The following is a 27,804-nucleotide window of genomic DNA, read 5'->3' as shown; positions in this document are numbered from 1 at the left end:
ATTCCAGGGGCTGGATTGGAACCTTTGGCGGGCCAGTTTTGGCCCCCGGGCTGCATGTTTGACACCTGTGGTTTACATTATAGCTCTGTTAGCTTAGCTCTGTTAGCTTAGCTCTGTTTTTAGACTGAAAACAGCCACAGTAAAACCACAAATCACCTCCATTTTTTGTACAGTTTGTGTTGTCAATCATTGGAATTGAACAAACGAGGTCAGAACTGTCACAGTCTGAACTGTGGATCAACAAACAGCAACTTAGCAAACATACTAACATCCCATAGTAACTTTATACCTTCATTAGCCTCTGACTCAAACTCATCCGTGTAGAAGAAACTCTGCCATTTCAGCATCAAACTCCATTTTTTTCAATTACAGCTGGAGAAAACACCAGTGCTTCTAGATTTTATCACTTTGGCATTTCCTTTGACTCTAAAAGTTGTTTCTTTGTGGTTCTCATCCCATCTGGTCGCTTTCTGATGCTTTGTTTGAAGACCTGATCAGAGTGACTCACTACTCCCTCTAGTGGTCACATAAACCCACGGGCCCACTAGAGTATTTTAGGTCATTTTTATATTTAAGAGTAGGGCTGGGTAAAAAAATCAATTTAATCAATCTTAGCTCGATCTCATTTTAATTTTACGTAATCGATTAATAGTGGATGAGATCGATTTTTCAGAGCAGGACCGGGAGTACGCGTAACCGCGGGCGGCTCCATCTGTGAACCCCTGGGGAAGACTTGGTCTCACTCACGACGGCTCTGACGCGGAAAAGACGTGAAGGAAGGGTGAGGAAAACCCCTCCTCCCCCTCCACCTGGCCTCAAACTCGAACCCGCAGTGTGAAGGAACTGGCCGCCTGGCGAGTTGCGGAACCCGGTTGTTCTTGGAATAATAACTTGGATCCATACTATCACCTATGGCTGAGTATGGAGTTAGAGGAATAGTAAAGCGACAATGTCTGACCGCTATGCCCCCCACCCCCCCCAACCCCAATAAGTAGAAGCCTTCAGCCATAAAACAGAATAAAGATGACGAAGAAGTCCGTTCTGAGCCACTGTACAAACATGGCAATGTTTGTGTCCCGTTCATTATTTCAGAGCACATTCAGCTTCTTACTGCTGAAACGTCCGATTTATTTCCTTTCTAATATCAATATTGACACCAGTATTGATGTGTTGCATGACTGCAGTACTCAAATAATCAGGTTACAACTCAAAATTGTACTTTGGTATCACTAAATTACTCTGAATCAGTCAATTAATACTGAATCGAATCGAATCGAATCGTGATTAATCGATTCAGAACCTTATGAATCGAAATCGAATCGATTATGGAAATTGGCCATGATACCCAGCCCTATTTAAGAGTGTTATGGGCCCAGATAACCCCACGATGGTTCTTTCCTCAGGTTCAGGATCTTGGCCACAGGTCGTTGAGGATTATCTGGTTCACCTGTCATTGTTCCTTCATCTGGATGTAATTAGTCAGGTAGGCTTTAAAAGGAGCTGGAGGGTCCAGCTCAGTTGGCTGTTAGCTGTCCTCAAAGTAACGTCCCCTTTGGCTGTCTGACATTCATCTCTATTTAGTTTTTGGTTGGCAATTTCCCAACTCTTTTGTGCCCCCCCCCCCCCCCCCCCCCCCCCCCCCCCCCCCCCCCCCCCCCCCCCCCCCCCGATCAGTGACTCCCATTTCTGCATTAGAGTTTAATGCATTCCAGAGGTCCTTGTTGCAAAGTGGGGCCAGATTGAAGTACCCTGACCTTACTGCCAACTATGTGACATCAACACAACAATGGCAGCGCACAGTGTGCAAGTTCGCATTGAAAAAAAACTTCACAGTGTATAATTAGCTCATCCATCATTTTGCTTCTTCCATCTCGTTTGCGTGAGAACACTGGACTGTCGACAGTTAAAATGCCTCTTCAGTAACAAAGCAAATAAGAGCTTAGAGCTGCGATCTCTGTGTTGTTTATGTTCAACGTGGATCACCTGGAAAACTTAGAGGTGGGATGTAGTTAACATAGAGTGAGATCTATTCTACCTCCCAGCGCTCTGGAATGCAGCATAAGACCCACCTTTTCATTCTTTCTATTGTTGTGATTGACTTATTGAGTGACTGAGAATTTCAGTCTTTTTTTAGAGCCACCGATTTTAGTTTTATGACCTTTCTTTCAGTTTTTTGCAGCTTGTTTCCCAACTTTGCAACCCCGGTCCATGTTTTGTTGGATTTTGTTTTGGGGGAATCATAACAAAGAGTGTAAATACCACATTTGGCCCCATTAAATATGACTGGATGTTTCCACGGTCTAGGATCAGTCTTAATTTAGTATGTTTTTCAGAGGGATTAATTCAAAGACTCAATAACAGTGCTGTCAAAATGTTCCTACTAAGCTAACATTTCATGTGAGCACAGGTCACAAGACTTATTTATTTCCGTCCCATATGTTAGTGTCTGTTTGCCGTTAAATATTCAGTGTTTATTCTGCACTAGCAGTTTGTGTGATATGTTGTGTTGTTGCAACTGCAAAAGTAATATTACCATAAATCTGTCAGTTAAAGGCTTCTGAAGCCCGACATGCAGCAAGTTTTTATTTAAACAGATGCCTTGGAGTTATGTTGGGGACAAACTTTTTCTTTTCATTATAACCCTCTGGTGGGACTAATTAGTCTACCACAGTCTGGATAATGGAAACACTGCAGCTGTATGTAAAGCAAAACATGGACTAGTGTTTACTTCATCTGGATATTGTCAATATTGCATTAATGTCTGGCCAAGATTATGTAAAAATGCTAAGTTTCTAGTCTGATAAAACAACAAAAAGCCTCACACACAGCCTAAACCTCCATAAACCAGTGGAAAATTTAGTTTTGTTGTTACTCCCATGTCTTTTATGAGGATTGTGATTCTGTATCCCATAATTTGTTCAGATCTTCCATCTCTATACAAGAATGATAAGATGTTGAGGGTGTTGACTGTTTTTGACTTTAAGGGCCTTCCTAGAAAGTCTGAACTAAACTTCATGATTGATCCTATTAGTTTTCAGTGTTTGCCGTTTTTGCCAGAACCTGTACAAACTTCAGATGACATACATGCTGTCACCTACGTGGGCCCCCTGTACTCAACAGTGATTGATTGGTAGAAGGGCGTCCATTTGTTATCATCATGTTGGCAGTTTGTTGTGTAGCCTTTTCCATTTGAGTAGAGAAACCTGAATGAACAGATTATTTTCAGAAACACTGTTATTGTTATTCTGGCATCACTATCAGCAACAGAAACTTCAAGCCCAACACGCAAGAGTAGTTTGCAAAATGAACATCCTTATGTAAAAATACTATTGTCAGCAACAGGAAAAGAGGAACACATTTCTATTAACCCATAAAGACCCAGTGTTCCTTTTGTGGGAATTAAAAATAATACATTTTTGCCTGTATTTAACCTTTCTGAAGTGTTTTATCACCATTTATTATAATGTTATCCTCTGCATTTTTTAAGTGAAAACCAAGTTTTTTCCTGTATTTAATTAACTGATCATTTACTGATTGAAATTAAAAACTTATTATGCTAGAAATGGAGAAAACTGAAGAAAGTGGGTTTTTGTTTGTTTGTTTGTTTGTTTGTTGTTGTTTTTTTATCAGCAAAGATATCCATAAGCAAACATAAACAAAGTGTCTCTATCCACTGTCACTTGTTGCTTTTCCATTGGATATCTGCACAAAACTTTACCGATATTTAGTAAATGTTGAAACAACAGAAGTGCGTAATGTCAGTTTTTCTATTAAATCACACATGCAATGATTTGTTTATTATCGCAAGATGACACAAGTCATTTCATAAACAGTGATGAATGTAAATATCGTGTTGATTATTATTATTATATATTACCCCTTTATCCCATACTAAATTAAAAAAGATTGGGTTTCCTGGTGTGTCCACACACATCGCGCCATGTTTCCTTTAAAACTCTTCTTCTTTGCTTGTTGTAACGTCAGTCAACTTTTTTTAAATTTTTTTATTCACATTACTCTAGTTGAGGAAAAAGGTCTTTTCGTTGCAGTTTTTCATGATATACTGATTGCGCTATGCCCAAAAAACTACCTTTTGCCAGCACAAAAACTTTTAATTGAAAAACGAGACTTTTGGCGAAATTGACATTTTTCTGTTAGGTAATTTTTTGTTCTGCGCAAGTTATATTAGCACAATTTGAGGTTCAATGGAAAAGCGACTACTGATCCAACTCCATGGGTTTTACTGGTGAATTAATGTTGTAGAAGATGACAGTGTTTCCATAGTAACTACAGAGCCTCTGAATGTCCATATGGGTCATATCTGATGACCATGAGAAGATGAAGAACTGTATTTTACACCAAAAATTTACAAGTATTGATAGGATTAATGGATCAGAAGAAATGAAACATTTTAGATCGGCAGATGATTTTGGTCGCCAGTGGCTGTTTGGGTCTCTATGGGTTAAATATCATGTCTTATCATGATGAATGGATTACTTTCCATTCTTTTTTCCTTTTTCTGTCGTTAAATGACTTTAGATAACATATGGTACCTTCCTGTTCAGAAGTTCGAACCATTCCAGACAAAGACTCAGGTGTTTAATCTGGTTCTTGGTCCTGAAGAAGTTTCCAGCTGCAGTTGCACTTTGGATCGAACTAAAAAGTCAAAGTATGGACAAATAAGTTGGGTCTGAAAGTGCCCCGAGACTCCTGTTTGTCATGTTCTGATGACACGGGCATTAGTCTTGTGGTGTCTGTTGAAGTAGCTGTTTGGTCATAACTCAGGTTTCTCATCTCCCACTCCTTGTAACCATTGTTTCAGGGTGAACAGATGATCGGATCACAGGAGTCCACTGCAGGAGCACATAAATAAGTGAGCATCTCATGTCGATATTTCCAGATAACATCGCCAGAGCATAGTGAAAACCACAGCAGAACTAAAGACAAATCCATATCATGTGTGGAAAAATGAAGCATCAAAGAAATGAAAGTAATAAATAAATAAACCAGCACATACTGTAAATGTACTGATACTGTAGAGCTTTATAAAGAGCATTCAGTGCCCAACAACAGGATTTTTACGTTCAGCAAAAATTCAGTTTGTTTTCACTAAAGACACATGATTCCAATCTTTAGGCGAAAAAAACATCACACCCTTGATGACCAGAGTCTATACTGTTTTTTTAATGGAGTCTTATGGATGAAGGCGGGCACAGGCTATTGAATAAACAACTTCCTGATAAATGGTTGGTTTGATTACACTGGTCAACAACAAATTTATTGTTTAAGTTTTTTGAGCTGATTTAGGATAATTGTGGTGTACTGAATCCAAAAATCACATTCATTTTGCTCAATCAGGTCAACTTTCTGAACTATGCTACATATTGGCTTTTGAACATTTTTGCTTACATTTATGGGCATTTTCATATCATATGATACAAAATTCTTTCATATTTCTTGCAATAAATGAGTTCTGAAGATTTTACTTTTGTCAATTTATGATTAATGGTTTTTTTTAATATTACAGGTGAATGAAATGGCTTCGACTAGAAGATCTTGCAAAAATAAGCCTGACGTATTCTGCTCCATCTGCGCTGAATACACCATTGTACCTAACAGGAATCAAGTCACAAGTTTCATAAAGTGTGCTTACCAATCTTATTTTGGTATTATTATATTTTGTGAGAAGATCAAATTTTTTAAAAGCAAATTAGCAAAAAAACCTGACCTGATTGAGAAAAAAAGATGTCATTTTTGGATTTAGCGGTGCAAAATGGTCCTAATTCAGTTGAAAAAAACCTAGACAACTTGCAGAAAACATTTTTTTGTAACCCAGTGTTATAATTAGTCGACTTCTGTGATCTTAAACATCTTATCCATAGATTAGCAATTTACACTGGTCTACAATTTTTTTTTTTTTTTAATTATCTGCTTCAGAGATTAAATGTGCTAAATGCTATGTATTTTAAAAAGATTAATTGGAAAACAAATGACAAGTGCTGGTTTGCTGATGTTTTCCGGGTATATGATCAAGTGTTATTCCACATATGTTGGTTTAGGAACATTTATACAATAGATTTATAAATGTTCCACTGATAGAACCTGTAAAGTGAATGTATTGTCATGTGCAGACAGTATTTTGAAGTAGATCTGGTAGCTCTGAGACAAATATTCCTTTGAGTTAAACCCATTCTCTCGTAGAATCTCGAATTTCCCATTTTGACCTGAGACTGTATCTTGGAATCTTCAGCCAACCAGCATTTATGGCTTGATTTTTCTTTTTCAGTGACTTACACGTGGTAAAATTTCACCCCCTTTATGCATTTTACTTGTAGACCAGTGTTATGAAGCCCCCTGCTGAGATCTAATTTTATGAGACAGTGACAGTTTGAGGTGAGGTTCATTTACTACAGCTCTATGGTCAAATCATGGACCAAACACACAACATTTTATATCTCTTCTTAGTATCATCAAAACCGAAGGTAAAAATAATCAAACTCTGGAAACATGATGCTAATCTCTGCCATCACAGCTCACAAAGTCCACTCTATCGAACCACAAGACCACATTATAGATTAAGAGAATGATGGCAGGGAATTGATCCAATTGACTCGCAGTGATATTTCTGATCAAAGTATCAGCCACAGGGTAGCTGCTGTGATGTGAAGTGGAGGTCAGGCCACCTAGCTACAGCTATTAACATGTGCTCTGGGATAGCTGAGAGAAGAGCGGAGACTTTCAGCTTTCCACTGATACTTCATTTATTACTCAGATCAGAATCATACAATGCCAGGTCTCCACGGCGCTAAGTCTAAATCATACATGAATATAGATTAATCTGAAATACCTGTGCCACTCGTTACTTAAGTTGTAGAGTACAGAGGTGTGTGTGTGTGTACGGTCCATGTCCATGACACTGAACCAGAAAAATGTAAAGTGAACTATAACCTCACAGTATAATAACAAATAAGAGATGCCACCATGTGGCACTATAAAGTACTACAACTAGGGATGCACCGATACGAGTATCAGCATCAGCTCCGATACTCAGTGTGTGTACTTGTACTCATAAAAGTAATCCGATACAAATGCACCGATACCACTTACGGCCATTTGACATTCCCAGTTCAGTGCAGCAGGTACGAGGAGGAGGAATAATGTGTGTAGAGTGTGAAGAGTGTGGAGATTTTTCAAAATAAATGACAGTGATAAAAGTAACGCTGACTGACAGTAACGTTAAAGACACAGACAGATACAGACGCAGCGTTCTGTCCGTCCTCTGTGTACATTCCATCTGTTTATCAGGTGCTTGCAGATGTGTAAACAGAATGAGAATACCAGCGGATGTACGGAGCGGTGCAGACCGCTGCCAACAGAAGTGAAAACGAAACTAATCGCTCATTTCTCTTTTCTCTTCCTGCTGAAGCTAAACTTTTAAACCTTACCAGTGAAAACGCTGCAACATTAGTATCACGTTAGTATTACCTCTGTCGTCTCCATGTTTGTTATTACTGACTTTCTTCTTCTCAAAAAAACTTTCCTCTTCTTCATGGTATTTGTTCAGTATAGTTAACTCAGAGCGGCGCCCCCTGGTGGATTAATTGACAAACGCTCATTCCAACACATTAAATGTCAGTAGCAGCACTTTGTTCCTTTTGTAAATGTGCTTTATTGTCGTTGTCATTAGTCTGACTGGAACAAACAACTGGAATGGGATTATTAAGTACTCGTATCGGTACTCGGTATCGGCAAGTACTCAAATGTAAGTACTCATACTTGTACTCAATCTGGAAAAAAGCGGTATCGGTGCATCCCTAACTACAACTGTAATACAGTAATACTGACTGTTACACTGTCACACTTAAGGTTGCAGTGATATTAGGATCGGACATTGGCCCCAATATCAACGTTTTAGCTGTATCGGTAAAAGCAACTGATCCAAAAGACTGATCATTCCCCTTTAACTTTTTGCGACATGGGCTACGTCATGCATGCCAAACGTAATTGTAAAAGTAACATGACGGACCTGTATGTGGAGGACGTGGTGGGTCATATAGCTTTGTAGATAAAGCTGTGAGAAAGTAACCATGAGCTCCCCTCACCTTATCAGTGACTACCTGCTGCCCCAGTGGGGAGAATGTGCCCCCCCCCCAACCCCATGGACCTCAGTCCAGGGGGCTAACACGCACACACGCACATGTGCTTGCCCCCACCCACCCCCAGGTGAGAACCTCACCTTTAAATCAATAATGATATCGGAACAGTATTGGCTATCAACCAAAACACATCAGTACTGGAACTGAAAAAGTCGGATCTGTGCATCCCTATTCACACTGTCATTAACAATAAAGCTGCCCAGAATGGAATCTTTAATCTTTAGTCCAATCTTTAGAACATCTTTGGCTTCAAGTTTTGTGTCAGACAACACTGTCGACTTAAGAAAACAAATAGATGTTTACCTCCTTTTTCATACTTACACCGACAAAACATTGATTAAAATGACTAAAAACTAACAGACTACCACTGCTCTAATTGTGTCATCTCGTTGCATCCTCTTCTGCTATTGCTTAATGGCACCTGAGCAAATAATTAGCATCACAAACTGAATAACATGATCCACTGTTAATATTTCAATGACTATCCATTGACATTAACATCATGGATTTAGTTGCAAAACCAAAACACCACAAACACAATCTGATCTTAAACCAAAACAAGGAGCGGTCACTACTGCAATAATGACCTAGTATTCAGCTTTCTGGAAGTTCTGTGCCAGAATATGGGTGAATATTTCCATCACACCATAGAAACAGTAATGAGGAGGACTTTATTGTTCTCCTACTATGCCATGCTATGTGGAATGTTTTGGAAGTCTGTTATGGTATGTGAAGAACATCCTCCTCCAGGATGCAATTACACCCTGAAAATTCCAGTTCTGCTCAAGACATGTCTTTTTATGTGATGGTTTGTTTTGGGGGGGGGGGATTCCTCATGTGCATATTCCACCAAAACAACCCCTGAAATAATTTTGCAAATGCATCCTGTGTTCAGCACCGTTAAAGAAGAAACTAAACTACCCAGAGAGCTTTTATTCCAGAGTGACATTTATCTATCTACTACACCAACACAGAGCTAATGAAGTGTTGAAATAAGGGTTTGAAGACATTAGACGACTACGAGAATGTCATAAATATACAGAAAAAGGTGTAAGTTTTATATTCTGTTGTTTTTTTTGTATTGTACTGACGTGCCTCTTGGTCAGGTCTCCCTCCAAAAGAGTTATTATGTCAAGAGTAGGGGTGTAAGAAAATATCAGTTCTGCAATATATCGCAATATTTCATTTCACAATACTGTATCGATATTTTTAGGTATTTATTCAAATGCAGATATTGTGGAGGTTCATTTTTGTTTTTCTTTTTTGTTTATATTTTATTGATTATTATTTAACAGTCTTTTATTAACCCTTTCATGCACAGTGGTCACTCCAGTGGACAGTTCTTCTGCAGCTGTTCTCTTGTATTTTCAGGGGTTTTCTTGTTTTAGTTCCATATCAGCCGACACAGTGGACACTTATGCACCATCCCATAATACACTGACATTTAGACCATTACTGTAACTTTACTGTTCTTGATAAACCTGATCTAGAGTAACATGTTTAAGTGTAAATCAATTACTTTTATTGTCATTAGTCTGTAATTAACAGTTTTATAAACAGAAGTTGTTGGGTTTTTTTTTTGCATTATATCTCCATGAAGTGAGTAATGACTGGTATTAGAGTGTTAAAATGTGAGAAAACTTCAGATTAACAGCATTAAAAATGTCTGCTATAGGTTCATACTGTCTTCCACATATAATTATTTTAGGTAATTCATTTATCAGACAAACTAGTAAAGCAAGTAAACAAACAACTACCCCTGTCTGAGAAATGAATTACCTATAATAAGCATTAAAAATGTTTTTATTTCATAGTTTTCACACAGTATATCAGTAAATACATGTTTATTGGCTTTAAAAGTTCAATGCATGGTGTCCAGCTGAGTGGACATTTTTGCAGCTCCATGAAAAATAGATTCAGAAGAAAATTTTCTGTAGGCATGTTTTTTTCATGCCTAAAGAGGAATAAAACACTCAGGAAAAAAATCTTGATTAAGGGTCTCATAATTCATGCATGAAAGGGTTAAATAATATTAGTTCCTTTGTTGGGATCGCACAAAAATACTGTTCTGATGTTAGTTGTGAACTAATAGAATATGAACATTTGAACGGGATCTTAAACTGTAATGTCTGTTAAACAGAATTTCAGTTTGAACACAGAGCAAATTGTGTGATACCGCATTAGATCCAGTTCTGATCAAATAAAAATGTGTTTAGTATTTGTGCAGATATCTGGTGTAATTCAATTCTTCAAGGAAATAATCATTAAAAAAAACAAACAAAAAATTGCCTTTTTAACAGTATCATGATATATCGTGATATATTGTATCATGATCCTTCTGTTGTGATTTGTATTGTATCACCATATTCTTGCCGATACACAGCCCTACTTAAGAGACTTCCTGGTTATATAAAGTGTAAATAAATAAATAAATCCTGTTAATTACAGGGTGAGTCAGAAAAAATGCTCTTTTCATTTAAAGAAATTGTACCACTGAAATGGAAATGCTTATTTTACTTTTGATTATACAGTCATATTGATGTGGTTATTGAGCATGTCTGGCGATTGAATCATTGATTTATGGCATAGCATAACAGAGGGAATGTCCATTGTTTATTGTGCACCGAAATATCTGCCAACACAGTTTATGCCACCGTGAATGAAATTGAAATTGTCAACCATTACAGCATGTTTACTCGCCATCAAAATGTTTTGTCTCAACGAAGTCGTCCGGCACGACCTTCAACCTGGCTACCATTCAGATTGATGCAAATCTGTGCTCGTTGTCGCATCTCTAACACAGCTCTTCTCGCCATTCGTGTTCGTCGTAGGGCTCGGATTTCAGCCGTGATGCGATTTCGGAGTTCCTGAAGAGTTTGTGGAACAGTCTGATACACACGGTTTTTAAGATACCCCCACAAGAAAAAATCAAGGGGGGTCAAGTCCGGGGATCTAGGTGGCCACTCTCTCTCCTGACCCAAACAGACAACTTGATGAGGAAATAATACCTGCAATCGCTGTGGTCTTGCCATGATGAAAACTCCCTGGGCACTGTCATGTAGGCCTATGTCCTGAGTGTGAAAGCAAAGCCCCGACTCCTGTAATTGTTGTCAATTTCAAGTTTGTTCACTGTGGCATACATTGTGTTAGCAGGTATTTCAGTGCCCAATAAACAATGGACTTTCTCTCTCTTATGCAATGCAATAAATCTATGACTACATCACCAGACATGCTCAATAACCACATCAATATGACTGTATGGTCAAAAGAAAAATCAGTGTTTCCGTTTTAGCAGTACAATTTCTTTAAATGGAAAGAGCGTTTTTTCTGACTCACCCTGTACAACCATCTGTATGACAGCTGTCAACTAAAATTTCATGACTGTTACAGTATGCTTGTATAGGGATTTGTGGAGATGACACATGACTGTTAATCAAGCGTGAATAATTCTAAGGTTTCTTAATTAGAATTGGGTGTAGAAATGAACAAGAAATAATGCAAATATTCTGTTGTCAATCTTTTTATTCAAGAGTTAGTCACAAAAACATCCATTATTACAATTTGTCCACATTTTGAAAAATAAACACAGTGAACAAACCGAAATAATGCAAATATTCTACTTAAAAGCCTCGTCCTTGCCTGCAACACTTTACCTTTTTACCGATGACACTGACTCTAAGTATGATTTTATGCTTCTTAATTTAAGGATTAAGATTTTAGGCTTCGTAGGTACTCTTGCCACTCTCTCCATTCTCATGGTTTTGTACGTTTCTGACGGTTCTTTCTTTCAGATGGTTAGTGAGTGTAGCTCTTGCACAAATAGAGTGACAGTAAAACCAGTGCAGGAAAAAATAAATATGCTTTCTGTTCTCTCCGCCTGAACGTGACAGCACACTTGAGTTGCTACGGTGACAGTGTGCTCACTTTTGCAGCATCTGTCATCTCAAAACGCAGATACACATGCGTGAACACATAAATAAAAGGCAGGAAAACACATAAGGACGCCAAGCCGGAGGACGAAGGCGGGGGGGTGGGATGATGGGGTGTTTGCCTTTCAAGGGAGATAAGAGAAATGCCAACTGCTCGGCAACAGCCTCAGCCAACAATCAGCCACAACTGATTTAGCCTGGGCTCTCTCATTATGGAGACCTGGACTCTACAACGCCAGATTTAGCCTGCTAATTCGCTTCATCAGAACTGATACAGATCCAGGAACAGCTGGGATGCAGCATTTTGCCATTTTAATCATCTGTAAAATATGTAAATGACAATATTCACAGCGAGGTAGCCAGCAACAGCAGCAACAGCAGCAGCAACAACAGAATAGGGATGCAATGATATGAAAATTTCATATCACGGTTATCATTATTATCGCGGTATTGTTGAAATTGTGCTCAAAATGTTCAAAAAGTACTAATACACACACTGAAATAATTAAACCAAGTTGTATTTAAAAAAACAAAACAAGTGTTCAGAGAATGCAAACCTCCGCCAAGCACCCCGAACGGCGTGCATGTGTGGATAAACTATTTCTTTTTAAATTAAACAGTTTCAAGTAGGGATGTAACGATATGAAAATTTCATATCACGGTTATTGCGACCAAAATTATCACAGTTATCACAGTAGTGTTGAAACTGTGCTCAAAATGTTCAAAAAGTACTAATACACACACTGAAATAATGTAACCAAGTTGTATTTAAAAAAAAAAAAAACTAAATAAAATAATTGGCAGAATGTCCCTTCTGTTGTAGAAACATTCAAATATTAACCCTTAGTGGTCTGAGCCTATTTTTGCCATTTTTCAGTCGTTTTGATTTTGCCTTTATATACTATATAAACAAATGTTTACTATACACATGTGTGGGATCTGTTTTTTTCAACACAACTTCATTTATATCATCTGTCTATTATTTTTTCACTTTAACCTACTATAAAAACATAAAAGGACAGAAAACACACAAAAATATATAAAATCTGATTTGAAAAATGTATATACTTTATTGCATAAACAACACACAGATGCTTAACGAACCTTTTCAAAGACTTTAAAAGTGAATATTGGTTCCAAATATTAGGTATAGAAAATTAAAATTGTAATAAATTAAAACAAATATTTGACATAAACGCAGATCTTAGGTGTTTTTTTCCCCTAAAAGTGCAGTAATCAAACATGGTTATCATGATAATTAGAATCTAAACGGTAATTATAACCGTCGGCAATTTTACCGCGGTTTATCGTTATACCGGTAATCGTTACATCCCTAGTTTCCAGGTTGTTCCATACAGCAGAAAAAGTTGAAGCTTGGTACCACTCAAATTTGTGTCTGTCAAATTATATTAAATCCAATCAATATTTGTTGGGTTCTAATTATAAATGTGTCATAAATGGGATTTTCAATGTTAAATGTAAATGTCCACAGAGTCCACATTCCACAGTGGAGAATTGTGGGCAATTTTGTGCCAGATACAAGATATTGTTCTAAGCTACGGGTGGATCCAATTGGAGGCTAATCGGAGTCGTTTGGAATTTTTAAAGAATTTTGGAAAATTGCTCAGTGATGACAGATAGGAAAATTGTAGATTTTGTGACCTTGCTGTGACCTTGAACTTTGGCCTACTTGGCCCAAAATTTAATGGGTTGGTCCCAGGGCCTAGGCCTATATGTGGGGAAGATTTGGGGAAGATGGGTGGAAGAGTTTTCCTGTAAAGTTACTAACAAACAAAGCAAAGTGATCACAATACCTCCTGGTGGGAGTAGTAATAGGCACAATGTACTTTCTGTGGCAGAAGCATTCAAATATTAACATGTAAACTTCAAACATACAAATGTGCATTAAAGATGGAACCTTATGGACATTGTTTGACCATTTTCCAGGTCAAGTTTGAGCTGTTTTAGTTTCTTTTTCATAGACATTCCAAATTGGCGTGCTGCTGCTTCTCCAGGAAATGAGCTGTACCGTGAGTTTTCAAAGTGCAGAAATCAAACCTAGTCGTCATGATTAGAACTGCAACCGTTTAATCGACTCAAAGTGATCCCAAAAAAAATCATTCAACCACAATTCTCCTGAATCAAAGCTTTGTTTCGTTCATTTCTCTGCTGTTAAACATTGGTTCCACTGTTGTGTTTCACACGGACGCTTATTGTGACGCACATAGAAGCTTCAATTCAGGAAAACTGCAATAGAATATCTCCCTTTAATCAATTCCAGTCGATTAATCGAATCGTGAGTTTTTGCATTCGCTTCAAGCACCTAATCGATGAATCGGTTGCAGCTCTAATCATGATAATTACAATTTAAACGGTAATACTAACCGTCTGGAATTATCATCATACCGGTAATCGTTGCATCCCTACAGCAGAATTTGGAGATGTAGGCAATTTTCCTGCTCCACAGTTGTAGTGATATTATTCCGCAGCGCTCTTTCTTGTCACTACAGCCTCTTTGTGTTTTGTAGGTGATTTATTACAGATAGCATCCGTTGCGTTTAGGCTCACACGGTAGAGAGGAGATTAGCAGGAAGGCCGACCATTGGCTTTCTTCGTTCTCTGGGGGCTCTCCATGTGCCCTATTGATCCACAGGTCAACTCTCAGACTCGGAGCGGAGTATTTGTTGAGCGACTCTCCACAGCCTACAAACCTTCAGACTGTTGAGGCAGCACATCGACATAATCCAGCCCCGGACCATTAGATCAGCTGGAGCTAGGCTGGCTAGGCGGCCAGGCAACCCAGAGCTTCATCTAATCTTTCAAGCTGACCGGCGGCAGGATGTGTGCAGCAGCTGCCCGACTCAGATGGAGCTGTGGATCTGTCTGAATAACCGGTAGAATGTGCCATATGTTCACGTACGGAAGAAGAAACTCACACAGTCTGAGCTTCTGCAGCTCAGAGGATGAGTACATGTCTGGTACAATGTATCTGCAAATCCTTAAATTCCACCTTAACTTTCTTAATCAGCTCTCTTTGTGGAACCGCGCTGAACTTTGCAGAGATTACCTGTCAATGAAGTGGAGTAGTAGGAGCTTCTTTTTCTTTGTATTGCCTTTAGGTGAAGTTTGGGCTTTTTTATGCTTTTCTATGTCCATTCATCCATGGTTACTCACTGACAGTTTCAGTATTTTTTTCCACAGAGGCAAAACATAACAAAATGTGTCTGTTGTGTGTTTTGGAAAAGGCCAACCTGACATAGCTGAAGTCTTTTTTTTTTTTTTTTTTGTTTTTTTGGGACTGTCAATTATAGTTGTGTTGTCAGAGCCTCTAATGGAGTTTTTCTTGGTGTCAACATGAATGCAGTGCAGTACAGAATGTTTAGGTTGCACCAAGGTTCTAATAGTTTTGGATTTTTCATTCTAGTTTAGTTTTATTTAGTTTGGACTTTTTTTCTCTAATTCAGTTCGTTTTAATCTGTTTTTAGAGCAGGTTTGCTAGTTTTTATTTGTTTTCATTTTTTTCTAAATGCTTAGTTTTAGTTCAGTCGTCTCTTTTCTCTTCTTCTCTGTCGTCGTATTCAAATAAATCCCAGACAGGACTCTGCTGCTTTCTCCCAACTTTAGTCTCCATGTTTCCAGGTAGACTGGGGACCAGAAGACGACTGGAAACCACAAGTGACGGACCGTGAAGTGTCGTATGGAGGCGCTAGCTAAAAGGGAAATAAATCGATTTCGTATCAATCCGACATAGACAAACACGAAAACGAAGGGAATTTTATCCATAATTTTTATCCGTTTTAGTTAGTTTTGTAAGCACACAATACAGTTTCAGTTAGTTATAGTTTTTTTCTTTTAATTATAGTTTTTATTTATTTCAGTTAACGAAAATGTTTTTACTAGGGATGCACTTATACCACTTTTTTCCAGACCAAGTACGAGTACTTACATTTGAGTACTTGCCGATACCGAGTACCGATACGAGTACTTAATAATCCCATTCCAGTTGTTAGTTCCTTTTGTAAATGTGCTTTATTGTCGTTGTCATTAGTCTGACTGGAACAAAGTGCTGCTACTGACATTTAATGTGTTGGAATGAGCGTTTGTCAATTAATCCACCAGGGGGCGCCGCTCTGAATTAACCATACTGAACAAATACCACGAAGAAGAGGAAAGTTTTTTGAGAAGAAGAAGAAGAAAGTCAGTAATAAACATGAAGACGACAGAGGCAACACTAATGTGATACTAATATTGCAGCATTTTCACCGGTAAGGTTTAAAAGTTTAGCTTCAGCAGGAAGAGAAAAGAGAAATGAGCGATAAGTTTCGTTTTCACTTCTGCCGGCGGCGGTCTGCACCGCCATGTACTCCCGCTGGTATTCTCATTCTGTTTACGCATCCGCGAGCAGCTGGTAAACGGATGGAATGTACACAGAGGACGGACAGAACGCTGCGTCTGTATCTGTCTGTGTCTGTAACGTTACTGTCAGTCAGCGTTACTTTTATCACCGTCATTTATTTTGAAAAATCTCCACACTCTTCACACCCCACACACATTATTCCACCGCCGCATACCTGCTGCACTGAACTGGGAATGTCAAACGGCCGTAAGTGGTATCGGTGCATTTGTATCGGATTACTTTCACGAGTACACACACTGAGCATCGGAGTCCCTAGTTTTTACATTTCTAGTTTTGGTCATTTTGTTAGTTTTCATTAACAATAATAACCTTGCGCTACATATTGGTTGTTCCTGTATCTTAGTCCTAGTCTCTGAAAAGCAGGAGTCTGACAAGTCACAGACCATAAAACAACAACATCATCACCACCGGCTGATGTGATGTCATTGTGAGATTTGCAGGTGTACGTGGGGGGTTTGTGACCTCCACTGCAACAATTATCTACCATCTGGTGCTTTGCTTCTTTATACACAGGGTGGTAACATCACCGCAGGACATTAACAGCCTGAGTTGTTATCATTAATCACAAGTAAGTAACCAAACACATACAGGTCCCTGATTTATAGAGTTTTTTTGCTTACTTCTTCTTCACTTTCCTGCACCTGTCTCGCTCCTGCAAAGTTTCCTCACCCTTAAAAGTTAAATGGAGCCGTATCAATAGCAGGTTGCTGCCATGAAGCAGTTGGCCTGTGCTGAACTTTACTAGATAAGACCCGTTTGAGCCAAAACAGAACAGATTGTATCAGACTCAGGGATGTGGAAAAGAAATTGGAGGTGTGTGTGGTGGTGGTGGTGGTGGTGGTGGTGGTGGGGGGGGGGCAAATCCAGCATTGTGAACGCTGTTAGTCTGATAAAACTCAGGCACCTTCTATATTTTTATTAACATCCGAACACTCGTATACTGATACACACATGATGCCAAGCATGCCGTCACACACTAACAAATTTTGGCAACTTTGGCAGCGTACCGAGGTCAGCTACAGACTGCGGCACAGATGCTGTATTTTAATACTGCAGACTAATTAAATACGAGTCAATAAACGATCCCTCGCTGAACGGCCGGCGCCCACAAAGAGGCTGAGTTTTAGAACAGAGTAAAGCACATGAGGCGTTTTATCTGACCTCTAAATAATACAAAATAGGCTGCTGCTGCACTAAAAACAAACCCATGTAGGAGGTTACTGGAAGCTTTCTCTCAAATCACAGGCCAACCTCAAGACAGACTTGAAAAGGGGATTAAAGAGAGTGAACGCTCTGAGCCGAGGCTGTTTCCTTCCTTTTTTCATTACCTTACAGCTGTATTTCAAGTGCGTTAGAGGTCGAAGCAGATGACAGATTCATCCTTGAACTTGAAGCGGTAAAAGAAAAAAACAAAAACAAGCTGAAGGAAGCATTTCTGTGCCTATTAAGGTCAGGAATTGTGCATTTGTAATACTCATCTTGGTCGGATTTTCTGCTTCAGTGTGTTCAAACCACAAACACAAAGTACCTAGTCTATTTTCCTGACTGTGATTTTTTTATTTTTTTTTATTCAAGGATTTGTGATAAAGTGTCAAAGTCCTCACAGAAGACAGCCATGACCTGAGGCATTGTATGTTAAGGTTATCCAGTTCAGGAACGCCTCGAGGAAATTTTTCCGTAATTGGCACAAACGTCCACTTGTGCCCTGTCAAGGCTAATACAGATATTTTGCTAAACGAGCATTTTTCTCTTCATTTGATGGTCTTGTCCAAATGTAAAGGCCGTTTTAGGTCACAACAGCTAATGCCTTTTTCTGTATATCCATGTAGACAAGAAAGTGGAGATTACAAAATGATGGTATCATCTGGGCGCCGCTAGCAATTGTGGACCCCATGAAAGGTAAATGTTGTGAGCCCTTCATAGAATTCAGTATCTTGTCGATCTGTCGGAGTGGTGGGAGTAGGGGGGTATGTACATGGGGTAGGGGCAACAGTTATATACATGGGGGTGCAGTCCATAACTAACATAACTAACGCTGGCGTGAAGCGAAAGTGAATTTGAACATGCTTTCAACATGCTACTCCCGCCTTCCTTGCCTCTATTATACAGCGGACCTTAAACGAAATTTTCACAGCTTCTAACCTGTATCCCCTGGACCCCCTCCACTGCTCGATGGACCCCCCACAAATGCTGGGCCCCATGAATTTGTCACATTTACACCCCCCCCCCCCCCCCCCTTTATGGCGCCCCAGGGTATCTTATCCAAATGTGTTGCCTGTTATTGCTTTGTGTAATGAAGCTGTTGTGCAAGTTACTTCCAAACTGTAATACATTACAGATTACTTGTTACTGTTATTTGAAAGTAATTCCTTGCAATATTACTGTCTCAGAATTGTAATGCGTTGCATGACTCCTGTATTACTTTTGAGTTACATAACACCCCCTCAATACAAGAGATGGAAGAGCCTTGGAATCAAGGTTATTATCGTTAATGAAAACTAACGAAATGACAACGTTAACTGAAATAAAAAAAAACTATAATTAAAAGAAAAAAATGATAACTAACTGAAACTGTATTGTGTGCTTACAAAACTAACTAAAATGTTTAAAAATAACGGATAAAATTCCCTTCGTTTTTGTCTTTGTCAACGTCAGATTGATATGAAATCGATTTATTTCGCTCTAGCAATTTTAGCTAGCAGCACCATATGATATTTAAGGGTCCGTCACTTGTGGTTTCCAGCCGTCTTCTGGTCCCCACTCTACCTGGAAACAAGGAGACTAAAGTTGGGAGAAAGCAGCAGAGTCCTGTCTGGGATTTATTAGAATACGATGACAGAGAAGAAGAGAAAAGAGATAAAAAAAACTAGAACTAAACTAAAACTAAGCATTTAGAAAAAAAAAAACAAAAAACTATCAAACCTGCTCTAAAAACTAATTAAAACTAACTGAATTAGAGATAAAAAGTCAAAACTAAATAAAACTAAACTATCATGAAAAATCCAAACTATTAGAACCTTTCTTGGGATGCATAAATTTATGCCTGAAATACATTTGGACGGATAGCTCAGTAAGTAACGCTACGGTCTACGATGTTCGAATCCCAGCAGGAACACTTACATTTTTTTCAACATTTTTCATGTTCAAACAGGTGGTGCAGCGCAGAGGATACCGGTAGATAAATCCACAATTGCTAAAGAATTCTAACTAGTCATAGAAACATTAGCTTACCTTGTCATTGCTGATCACAGGGATGATGCTAACATGCTAACTAGCGTCTTAAAGCAGGGTCAGGGTTAGTAATGAGCATACGTCCATGTGGACAATGATCTGTCTTCTGTCGTCTGCACCCATTGGCTGAACACCAACAGGAAATAGAACTGTACTGACACGTTTTTGAATCTTTAAATTGTCACCGTCTTACTGTTTTGTTTTGTTTTTCTTTTGTGTGTTGTAACGCAAGCACTATTGAACATGTACCGAGTAAAATATTACTGAAAATTGATTAGTAATGCCTTTACACTACTATGTTACAGCAAAAAGTAATCTGTTACTGTAATGCATTACTTTTGTAACGTGCTACTCCCAACACTGCTTCTCATGTACACATTAATGAGGGTTTAGGTGAGCATAACTGAGTTTTTAAAATGCCATACACATGCCCCTCCCACACTAATACTGATATTTTGCAAAACTGTTTTCTCTTGGTTTGTTCTCTTTGTTTGTTTGCCTCTCAACCACATGTAAATGCCACTGAAGGTCACGAAAACTGAGAGTTTTAGAAAGGTGGTTGGAGTGTGTCCATGTTTCCACTGAAAAATGATGGCGTCACACCTCATTTCGCTCATGTCTGTTATTACTTTGTGTAATGAAGCTGCACCTGAAACATCAAATCCAGTTGTATAAATCAATGTACGACCTGCAGTAGATGGAGGTCAGCACTGATACCTTTGGAAGATGGACTGGTCCGGTGTTCTGGACAAATCCACATCACCACCTCATGTACAGAATACACTTCCACAACTAGGGATGGGGATCGAGAATCAGTTCTTTTTGAGAACCAGTTCCCAGTAGCTCAGTTCCTTGGAATCATTTGCCCGCCTGCTTAACAATTCTGCTTATCGATTCCACCTTTGTTGCGCATGTGTTTTGACATCACACGTACACTGCATTGCTTTGGTTTAGAATGTTGCGTACATGGTGTTCATTTAAATGCCGAGTGGAGGAGTGTCACGTGTTTGATACGCTTCTTAGTGACGCTTGTGAATCTAGCGGCAGAGAAAAGACCAGGGCTTAAATCCGAGCCCAGTTCTGGGGAGGGGGCTCTCAAATAAAAGTTTCTGAAGGTAGCGAAAAGGCAAATGAGCTGCACAACAGCGGGAGACATAGAAGAATTAATAGAGTCTTAAGTTTCATTTTCACTTTATACAGTCGTATGGTGTGACCCCCCCCCCCCCCCCCCCCCCCCCCCCCCCCCCCGAACCGTGTCATCTGTTATTATTATTTGTGCATACTGTATATGTTATATTTTCTTTGCAGAGATGGAAATATAAAAGACAGTTCATGCAAATACACCCGTTTGTACTCTTTTATTCCTTCACCCCATGAATCAGAGGAATTGGAGGAATAAGGAAATAAGGAATTGGATCAATAAGCAAAATCGATATCGGAATCGTTAAATTCTTATCAGTTTCCATACCTATACACAGCCTCAACAAACACTTAAAATAACACAAGTTTACAGCTGAGCTTGTTGCTGCTTCGCCTTCATAAGAGATTGAAGCCTCTGTGTCTGCTCCGTCCAGTATTATCCACGGTGTCCGCAGGAACCAAGGTCTGTCCAAGCGTTTGGACAGATGGTCATGACCAAATGTTTGGGATGTGACTCAAATTGACCCTTTGCATAAATGTGAGTTATTGCCCATTATAGGCTTTGAAACGCATAAAATGCTTGTAATTGTTCCTCAGTTTATTTCAGAAACACAAGGAAATACTTCAGTGTCAATATGAGCAGCGATAATTTGTAACACCTTTTATTAAGTTCCTAGTTTTTATTAGCTTACCGGTCGACAGGCTGTAAGCTATTGTCGTCATGTGGCGTCCGTCGGCGTCTGTCGTCGGCGTCCGTTACAAAAATTTCAATCGTCGTCTTCTCCAAAACTACAGTTCCGATTGACTTCAAACTTGGTATACAGCTTCTTTATGATGATGTCAACAAAAATTAGTGAAATTATTTGGTTCCGGATCTGATTCTGGATTTGGTGCCACTTTGAAAAATGTCCCCATTATAACAGATAGGAAGTGGATGGATGCAATAAATCAATATCAATGATGTCAAGTTGGAATTTGAATTTTTTACAGATCTGATTGGAATATGACCAAAACATGGGCTATTTCTGTAATAGAATAAATACACAGAACTGGGTGAGAATAAATGGCATCTGGATACGTTTCCCAAAGCTTGTAATTTGGCCGGTAAAATACAGGGCCATTGGTCCTATTTTTACCTCCGCCAAGGAGGTTATGTTTTTGCCAGGGTTTGTTTGTTTGTTTGTCTGTTTGTTTGTTTGTTTGTTTGTTTGTTTGTTTGTTTGTCCGTTAGTGTGCAACATAACTCAAAAAGTTATGGACAGATTTGGATGAAATTTTCAGGGTTTGTTGGAAATGGGATAAGGAAGAAATGGTTAAATTTTGGTGGTGATCAGGGGTGGGGGGGCCCACGGGGGGGGGGCACTGATCAGCCTTGGTGGAGGTCTGCGCTCTCCGAGTGCTTCTAGTTACTACATGTATTTGAGTCTGGACAGTCATGGATGTAAACTTTTAACTGGTTCAAAACAACTTCCAAGGTGAAAGTTTTCCTCTCTGTTCTTCAGTTCTAAATGTACCATTATTATAACATTCCATCAGACTGGTAAAAGACCTCAGTACAACATGTTCTTATAAAATAAACTGAAAATCTGAGGATATGAAGACATCTCTAACTCCAGTATGGGCCAGGCTCTACATACACTGCATTCTCATTCGCTTCAGTCAGTTTGGTCGTCACTGCTCATGCCCAGATTTAAACATAGTTTCTCATTTCATTCAAGCCAAGTAAACCCCCTGATGACTTCATCTTTTTTAATTGCATTGCCTTTCAGACCCATTAGTGCACACAGTCTTCACCACTGATCGCATTTTTGCACACTGAGGCAGTTTCCGTATTTTGGGTTCACGCTGGGGGAAATTTTGCTCGTTTCTCATGTATAAGGCCGAATCTCCAGATTGCTGTTTGTTTTCGTGTCAGATTTGTTTGTTCAGGCAAACTAGCTGCATCGGTTGCTGTGGTAACAGCATAGATGTGTGTATGTTTTCTAAGTGGTGATGTGATGCTCCAGTACTGAAGGCTCTACCTGCTGCCTCCAGCGTATGGAGATAGATGTTTTCTCCCAGCAGGATCTTATTATAGTATGGAGGAGCAGCTCTCCACAGGAGCAGACATCTCAGTGACAGAACAGACTGATCGACTATAGTCAGTCATGATTCGAGCTGTACTGAGGTAACTGCACTAGTTGTCACCATAAGGCTGTGTGTTGTCAAGACAGATTCACGTTTACCTCTGTAGAGACAGATCCAATCTGATTGAGAGAAACTGTTTTTCTTGTTTTGTTTTGTTTTGTTTTTCCAGAGAACTCACATATTCATACCAGGGCAGTGCAGCAGACCTCAAATTTCTTAAACGGGCTCACACCAAGGTTATTATCATTAACAAAAACTAACAAAATGATGAAAACTAGAATTGAAAACATTTTCGTTAACTGAAATAAATGAAAACTATATTTAAAAGCAAAAATGATAACTAACTGAAACTGTATTGTGTGTTTACAAATCTAATTAAAACTTATAAAAATTATGGATAAAATTCTCCTCGTTTTCGTCTTTGTCGATGTCGGATTGATACGAAAGTGATTTATTTTGCTCTAGCAACTTTAACTGGCGGCATTGTACGGTATTTCCCGGTCCGTCACTTGTGGTTTCCAGTCATCTTCTGGTCCCCACTCTACCTGGAAACATGGAGACTAAAGTTGGGAGAAAACAGCAGAGTCCTGTCTGGGATTTATTTGAATAAAAGATAAAAGATATGAGAAAACTAATACTAAAACTAAGCATTTAGAAAATAATGAAAACTAATAAAAACTAGCAAACCTGCTCTAAAAACGAATTAAAAGTAAGTGAATTAGAGAAAAAAAAGTCAAAACTAAATAAAATAAAATATGATGAAAAATCCTAAACTATTAGAACCTTGGCTCACACCTCGGATGTTTTTCCCATGTCATGTGGTTGGAGTCCAGATTGACCCTGTTCCAGAGTGTTGGTCCATCAAGGGATAAAGTGATTACCCATCATGCCTAGTGATGTCCCGATCTGGATTTTTTTTTTGCTTCCAATCTGATCCGATTTTTTTGGGATTAGTTTTGCCATTACCGATCCAATACCAACTTTTTACAATAAAATTTTGATTTAAATTTGGAGTCATTATTTACAGGTTTTATACTATTATTTTACTCGAGATCACAACTGGGCTGAATGTGGAACCTGAACTAAAACAACTATGACACCTTTGACTCTTAATAACTTTAGTATAATTTTTGCACTTTCCAAATTCATACTGTGGGACAAATTAGAACCTTTAGCAGGCCGGTTTTGGCCCGCGGGCTGTATGTTTGCCACTGCTGTGGTGTGTCTATGGACAGGTCCGTCAGGTATTATATGGGGGTGCATTCTGCACCGTACCTTAGTGATCAGCGGGTTAGTTGTGGGTTGGGTTGGGGTGGGTCAAAAGAATGTCAGTTTTCTTTGCGGCTGAGTTGGATTAGGTCAGATAATTCCACAAAAGTCCCGCGGGTTGAAAAAGACCAGACTTGTGCATCACTACTGTAAGTACCTCATGATGAGTACGCACAGACCTTACAATGAAAGTGAAATTTGACGCTTTACTAATTCCTCCAAACCTCCTGGTGTTGTGCAGCTTTTCCCTACCTTCTATGGGGGTTGTGTTGATCTGGGGTTGATTAATTTGGTCAAGTCTAGGATTAGCAACGTTATGTGTCCAAGAAACAACAAAAGTAAATGATGTGACATTGCAACATGTGACTATAAATGGCAGTGTGTGTTTTTCTTGGGCAATATTTGTTTATAGTCAACTTATAATCAGTCATTTTCATTGTGGTCGCATATCACGGTCACTATAAGTGGGCCGGTGCTTCTTTTTTTGTTTTTCTGCCATCGGATCAACTTAAGCAGCAGGATCCATCAAACAGAACATCAACCCGGTTAGCATGTTAAACCCAGGGCCATTTGTTTCCAGTAGGAATCATTTCAATGTAACATAAAACAATGGATTAGCTCAATATTTTTCAACCTTGGAGTTGGGACCCCACGTGAGGTCGCCTGGAATTCAAATGGGGTCGCCTGAAATTTCTAGTAGCCTAATTGATTATAAAAAAAGAAAAAAACTTACTAATAAAAAACATATGGTGAGTTGACAGAGACAATCCCAATCCATAACAGACATGACAAACTCTGAAGCTGAAACTGAAGCACTGTGGTTCTGCTTCTGTGTCAAATGTTCATTGTGGTCAGTTTCAGATGCTGCAGCTCTTTCATAAGTTCTTGTTTGTTCAGTATTAATTGTCCTCCTTGTAAATCACAGCTGGACTGACTGGACAGATCCTGACCAAGGAAAATAAAATTCTCCCTTTGTGCAGTAATCTACACCAGGACTTACTGCCTCTGTCCGCAATAATATACATTATATAGACTAAATGTTGTCTAAAAGTAATGTTTATTTACAACATAGTATAACAAACTATTGCATGATCAAAAATAATTGTAATTTTAGCAAACAAACTGTCTCTTCGTTGAACGTCTGGGGTCACCAGAAATTTGTGATGTTAAAATGAGGTCACGAGCCACAAACGGTTGGAGACCACTGGATTAACTGATACCAAGGTATAATCAGAAAACAGCAAAGGTAAGACAACATTTGTGATCCTCGCTTCATAATGCCACAATTTATATTTGCTCGTCTTTGTCTTGTTCAGTGAGTTTCTTTTGGTAGTGAAATAATACTTGTGCTGTTGGATCTGCTTAGTGTTAGCTTAGCGCTGTGATGTTTGTCTCATTGGTCTGTTGTTTTACTAAATTATTCATGGCATACACTGGTCTCAGGCTGCTTGTTTTAGAAATTTGCTCATTTAAATGCTTGGTGTTTTTATTGTGTTTTTAGCGGCCTTTCTTCAGGTTACATGGATGTATAGAATGTGTGTATTACTACAAGCATCATATAGCATTGCCATGGCAACACAGATGGAACTTTGGGCACAGGGGGCAACGGCTTAGGAGGTTAGAGGATACATGTTCTGCTGCATTCACAAAGAACACACACACGGTGGATGTTTTGTGCACATGCAGCTGAGTTGTGCACTTACAGGTGGTCTTCTTTGTCCTCAGTGTGTGTTTTATTTCTCATTCACAGCCGCTCATACAGCTTTTGGTTGTTGAATTTGCATATGGGATGGAAATTGTGTAAGTGGGCAGTTAGTATCTACATACAGTCACAGAAAAAATTATCCGACCACCCCTTGTTTTCTTCTGTTTCTTGTTCATTTTAATGCCTGGTCCAACTAAAGGTCCATTTGTTTGGACAAATATAATGATACCAACAAAAACAGCTCATAGTAGTTTAATTTCAGAGCTGATATCTATCCATTTAACATGTTTTCTTGATTAAAAACCAAAATCACTCAGTTCTTCCATCAATATCTATGCCATTGTACTGACAAAAACAGTGCTTTTAGACATTCCATGTTTTCTTTTCTGTCTGTTTTAGACACGATACACACAGGAGTTAGGACTGGATAGTATAACAATTGTTTTGATGACTTTTGATGGTCTAATAATTTTTTACCACGACTGTATGTGCAGTCTCGTGACTGTTTTCATGAAATATTATAATAATGGATTAGATTTATGTAGTGCTTTTCTATGAACGCACACTCAAAGCACGTACAGTGGATCCATTATTCATTCATTCACACTCTGGTGGTGGTCAAGTGTCTTGCCCAAGGACACAACAGCACATGACTAGGAGAGACAGGGATTCTAACCACCTACCCTTCGATTATTGGATGACCTGCTCTACCTCCTGAGACACGGCCACCCCTATAAATATGACATAAAAAGGAACCCAACTAGATGAGATAAGCTTAGCAGTACCGTTAATGTATTAAAATCATTTGTTGTTGAGTTGCTAGCTTTAGATTCAAGCTTTCCACATAAATCAAATTTGTCCTCAAGACCAGCAGCGTGCAGCTAACGAATTTTCATTTATCCCCTTTATGTAGGGTTAACCCTTTCATGCACACTGGTCACTACAGTGAACAGCTGTTCAAAAGCGTTCTCTTGTATATTCATGGATTTTGTTGTTTTAGTTCCATATCAGCCAACACAGTGGACGCTTATGCATCATCCCATACGCTGACATTCATACCATTACTGTAACTTTGCTGTTCTAGATAAACCTGATCTGCAGTAAGATGTTTGAGAGTAAAAAAACTGCTAGTTGTTATTAGACTGTAATTAACAGGGTTTGTTTTTTTTTTTGTTTTTTTTTTTTGCGTATTATCTCCATGCAGGTATGTTAAAATGTGAGAAAGCATCAGATTAGCAGCATTAAAAATGTTTTTATTTCATAGTTTTCACACAGTTTATCAGTAAATACATGTTTCTTTGGTTCTAAAACTAAATGCATGGTGTCTAGCCTAGTGGACATTTTTGTAACTCCACAAAAATAGGCTAACAAAAAGTTTACGAACACTGATCCTTTTTTTTTTTTTGCAAAACACAAGTGATTTTTCTGTAAATTGGACATCAGAGAATCAAGTCAAGCCACCAGGTTCTCTGTGTGAGTCTGTGTTTGTTTGCCTCACATTTACTTTGATTTCCCTCTGTTTCTGTTGTGGTGCAAAGCCGGACCATTCTGCCAAACATCCATGTTCTCGCTCCGTGAAAAAAAACAAAAAAAAACTTTGTAGCTGATAACTCTGTTGGAGCAATGGGACAACTCTGGCAGAACATAATACATCCACGAGACCGAGCAGAGCTGGACACCGAGCAAAAGGGAAGGCTTATTACCATGGTAACGGGAACACCCCCCGTCTGTTACTATGCTTCTGCAAAATTGTACAATACTCTAATTTTACAGGGTTACAAACACCTTCCCCTCTGATTTAATCTCATCCTTTCAGTCTAATGAAATTTA

General features: G+C 38.8%; 1 protein-coding gene and 1 long non-coding RNA gene across 2 annotated transcripts in view; one reads left to right on the top strand and one right to left on the bottom strand.

Annotated features, from left to right (window-relative positions):
• The window catches only part of klhdc8a (kelch domain containing 8A), a 144,694-nt gene that overhangs the window by 18,687 nt on the left and 98,203 nt on the right, over positions 1–27,804 (top strand). The window lies entirely within an intron of this gene.
• LOC115420239 (uncharacterized) lies at positions 382–6,390 on the bottom strand. Its single transcript, XR_003935523.1, has 3 exons — positions 6,380–6,390; positions 2,825–2,829; positions 382–490 (listed from the first exon to the last, which is right to left on the bottom strand). It is a non-coding gene; the product is annotated as an uncharacterized LOC115420239 (long non-coding RNA).

This window comes from Sphaeramia orbicularis, chromosome 5 (assembly GCF_902148855.1).
Source record: "Sphaeramia orbicularis chromosome 5, fSphaOr1.1, whole genome shotgun sequence".
NCBI lineage: Eukaryota > Metazoa > Chordata > Actinopteri > Kurtiformes > Apogonidae > Sphaeramia > Sphaeramia orbicularis.
This window is presented reverse-complemented; position numbering and strand designations above follow the sequence as displayed.